The sequence below is a fragment of the Dendrobium catenatum genome, unplaced genomic scaffold (genome assembly GCF_001605985.2).
Source record: "Dendrobium catenatum unplaced genomic scaffold, ASM160598v2 fragScaff_scaffold_1148, whole genome shotgun sequence".
Taxonomy (NCBI): Eukaryota; Viridiplantae; Streptophyta; class Magnoliopsida; order Asparagales; family Orchidaceae; genus Dendrobium; species Dendrobium catenatum.
Window position 1 is genome coordinate 631,130 of NW_021319610.1, and position 5,019 is coordinate 636,148.

Genomic DNA, 5,019 nt, shown 5'->3' on the forward strand with positions numbered 1-5,019 from the left:
GAAATTATATTTAAAAAAATTCATTAAATATTTAAGATGTGCATGTCGGACACGCATGTCCAATTTGTATTAAATATTTTTTAATCGGACACGTTTTTGGCGAGTCCGACAAGTGTTGAAGGAGTGTCGGACGAGTGTGGTGTCAGATACGGTGTCGGACACTGCACGCCTCTTTGAGGAGAAGTGTCGGTGCATCATAGTTCTTGAGAGGTTATTACGTGCAGAGTCCATATCAGAGAACCGTTCAATTTTTGTGAGTGTGCACAGCAAAAATGCAGTTACTGTTTACCATTGTGTTTTTACTTTTTATTGTGATTTTGCTGTTCACACTCACAAAAATCAAATACAATTTCGGTCCAGATTTCGCATGTAATAATCTCTCCATAATCTGATCCTGATCATCCACATATGTATGCTAATGATTTTGATTTACAAGATGAATTCCATCAGGTACTATCCCTGCAAAATGAGCTTCATCATTTCTGTCACTTTCATGTTTGGTAATGCTGCATTGAAGCTTTATGTTGAATGGTGGTGTGCCTCCACATGTGTTTCAGTTTCACTTCCATCATCATGACTGCCTCTTTTAACTCTTGAAGGAAGAGTTTGAGGAGATCGGTTCATGCGTAAGCATCAAAGGATTGTTAATAGTAGGGATAGTATGGTTTAGGGCAACTTAAGATTTTTTTTTGCTTTTGAAGAGTTCTTAATTAGAGGGATATGATTTTATATCCTTTTTATTTAGCTTAGCTTTCACTCTCCACTGTTCCATGTATATCTATTTGTCTTATTCTATTTATGAGAATAGAAGACAAGTTTTCTCACAACATAGTAGAGAGAAAAAAGCATCGTAACCCTTGCCATCATGTTGTTGAGATGAAGAGGAGTAAATACCATAATGACAAAAGAAGCAAGAAAGTAAAAGTAACGGAGAGTAAAAGAGACCAGTATTTAACATGAAAAATCCCAAATTAGGTAAAAAAATCATGGAGCCACGCCAAGAAATCTACTACGGAAATGGGGAGAAATAATTATAGATCTCTCCTCTCTCGCTCTCTCATCACTTCTCTTCTCGCATGCACTATTCTCTATGTCTAACATTACATAAATACAAGAGAAAGCCAAGTAAATAATACCAAGGGACACAACCCTTCAAAAAAATTGAGGAAGAAAACCATCCAAACCATCTCGTAGTGTTGCGGCGCTCAAACCTCTGTCTTAATCCTCTGTGGCACAGTATCTAAATCGATGTGGCACTTCGTGTTGGGGCGCTTGGGAACAAAGCATTGGGGTGCTCAGGTAAATAGTATCGGGGTGCTCGGGTATACATCACTAGGACTTTATATATAAAAAATAATAATTGAGCACAAGAAACTTGAGGTCCGAGGCAACAGAAAAACCAAGGAGCCACACCACACCAAGAAATTAATTATGAAAATGGGAAGAAATAATTATAGATCTCTCCTCTCTCGCTCTCTCCTCGCTTCTCTTCTCACATGCACCATTCTCTCTGTCTAACATTACAGAAATACAAGAGAAAGCTAAATAAATAACCCCAAGAGCCGCAACCCTTTAAAAAAAATGAGAAAAAAAAATCGTACAATCCGTCACGCAGCGCTACGGCGCTCAAACCTCTGCCAAACAGCCCTTTTATTCAATTCTGTTATCTTCGGTGGTTCCATTCTCATCTAGAGTATGCTTTAATAGACTTCTCATCTGTTCAGCTTTATAGGAGAAAATTATTTTTTTTGCAAGATCACGGATCAGAGCTACATATATTTCAAACTATCGCACGTTTATGACAAATAAGAAACAAAACAAAACAAAAAATAATTGAAAAACTACTTAGGAGAGATGTTAGGTTGGCTACTTGAACATTTGTCGCAAATGAAAAGCTTTATTGTTCTGTTAGTTGACCGATTTCGTCCGTTTTTATCTCCAAAGCTGCTTCCAGTTCACACTACATATTCCAAATGAGAGCTGCAGGGATAGTGAATCTCTTTAACTTAATCAGAAAGCCCCATTTTTCAAAGCAAAGTACATTTTCTTCCTGTATTCTGCTATTCCCTTGTGGAAAAGTTAGGTCAGGGTATTTTAATGGAATTACAATCACAACGAGGGCAAATTATTAGGTCCGGTCACCGGAATTATTTCTAGGTCCGGACATCTACTAAAAATTTGTCACGTGGACTGCGCTTTGACTCAAAAAAAGCGCATGTAAAGTGCAGGTAAAATGCAGGTAAAGTGCAGTCAAAAAAGCGCAGTCAAAGCGCACAGTAAAAAGCAGTCCAAGTTGCAAGTTTTTATTGGATGTCCGGACTTGCTTCTAAGTCAGGTGACCGGACCTAATAATTTGCTCACAATGAGGGCCTCGCTGTATTTAGGTTTGCAATTTGACACATAATTAACACCAACAAGTGAAACAGAGATCAAATAGATCAAGAGTGTCATAATTTAGGAGTAATTTTGAAATCATTTTTATTTTTATTTTATTTATGTTCTCATATTAAACAATATTATGGTTGGTATTAAATCTTATGCATTCAAACATCCAATGTTGATCGGATAATGAAGCTCCTCTCAACCCCTTTATTTATAAGACTTTGTTTGAGACGGCTTTCTTACTGCTTCTTAAAGCAGCTTTTTAGTATAAAAAATTTATTTGTTGTACTACAAAGCTGTTTTAAGAAGCAATAAGAAAGCCGTCCCAAACAAAGCCTAAGTCTGTTTGAAGCAGCTTTCTAACTGTTCTACTTTTCAAACAGTAATTATATTTTCATTTTGTTATTAATTTTTAGCTCTTTTCTTAGAAATTTTTATGATGGAAAATATTTTTGATAGTCATATGTATTAATGTGTTAGAGCTGTAATAAAGTTGTTGTCCAACTATTTAAAAAGGAATATATTTTTAATATTCGCTTGTTTGGTTTGTAATTTTTTTAAATGGGCTCAACATAGGGTTAGACAAAATATGGGTGGAACTAGAAAAAGCTCAGGGTGGGCTTTGCCCATAAAAGCCCGCCTGAATAATTTTCTTTTTTCTTTAGAAGATCAAGCATTTTAACTATTTTGTTCACCCTCAATAAATGCAGTTGCCCAATTTCTATAAAAGAAATTCCTTTTTTTCATTTCATATATAAAATTAAGCATTTCACAATCTTATTTTATCCGCTCTTTAAAAAAAATTTTAATTCAGCCCTTCGATCACAGAAAGAACTATATGACTCTCGATAGAACGAACTTTTATTTGGTCAGGTGACTTGACGTAGCTCTACGTTCGGACGCCAGTAAAATAGTGCCACGTGTTCTTACTCTTTACCGCGCAGCCCAACAACCCGACCCGGAACGGACTCGGGATTACTATGTTCGTGTATTGCTCGGTATTGCTAGGTATTGGTCGATTTTGCTCGGCAATAACGAGAAATACCATTATGTGAAGACCAATACCGAGCAATATTGCTCGGTATTGTTAGGTATTGCTCTCTACAAAGCGGTATTTCTCGTTATTAACAGCAATACCTAGCAATAAGTTAGCATAGCAATCCCGGGTTCTTGTCCGGGTCAGGTCGTCGGGCCGCGCGGTAAAGAGTAAAAGCACGTGGCGACATGTTATTGGCGTCCGAACGTAGATCTACGTCAGGTCACCTGACCTAATAATTGTTCCGATAGAACAGGGAACCAAATAATTTGTCTCCAAAGTTTCTCAACCTTTTCATAAACCGTCTCTGTACATCTTCGGAAATTATAATTGTGGTTTTAATCACTATTGCTTGGCTGATGAATATACATTTAGCTCATTGAACTGTTCTTTCATAAATAAATAGAAGGATATATTTGATAAAATTGCAATTAGACAATTTTTTTATTTTATGAAGAATTGGACAAAAATAATAATGTATAGGAAAAAAAATGATAATTCTATTAAGGAATAAGTCAGAAATGATTGTACTGAGGAGATATTGTAAGTAGCATCAAATGAATGTTGAAAGAGTGCACAATAGAAAGAAAATTTATTCTTTTTCTTGCTAAAACTTGAGAGGATCGAATGAAAGAGTAGAATTTACAGAGTAGATCTCAAATAATTTGGATATGGAGAATAATGATGATGATGAGTCAAGTCTGCGCGTGAGTGTGCGCTAGTTCAAACTCAACTTGGCAAGAAGCTTGAGAGTCGAGTTTATTGAGTCATGAGTTCAAGATCAACGAAGCTTGATTCACTTCAATTCAAATTACTTAAGTCCATGTAGTCGATGCAGATATGAATATGACTGTTCTTTTTCTTGACTGGAATGATGCTGGCTAAACAAGTTTTACTTTTCTCTTCCATGATGAAGCCAGTGTTGATTAATTTATTGACTTCAAGTACAACTTGTTGTTTGACCTCGAGTCGCATCTGTCGAGGTGCTTGCTTTACTAGAAACATCTCGGGTTGAATTTCAAACAACTTTTTAGTACAAAAATCTATAGTTTATAAAATTTTGATATTAAAAAGTTGTTTCATAAAAAAGTTGTCCCGAACGAATTCATAATCTCAAGAAAGAACGTTGCAGGGTGAATTAAATTTGCTATCAACTTGACTAAATTTGACAATAAATGATAAAGAAAAAATTGTGCAGTTTCTATGACCTAAAGAGGAGCTTTTATTTGGTCCGGTGAACGTACGTAGAGCTACGTTCGGCCGGCACTGAGATCGCGCCACGTAGCAAGCACAAAACGAGAAATACCGAGCAAATACCGAGCAATACCAACAATAACGAGAAATATCATTATGTGAAGACAAAATACCGAGCAATACTGAGTAATACCGAGTAATACCAAAAAAATACCGAATTTTTTCTAGAAAAACTCGGTATTTTTTGGTATTACTCGGTATTGCTCGGTATTACTCGTTATTGGTCTTCACAGAGCAGTATTTCTCATTATTGCCAAGCAATACCTAGCAATACCGAGCAAAAACCGAGTAACTCAATGATGACAGAACGTAGAGTTACGTCCGGTCAGAGGACCTAATAAAAGTTC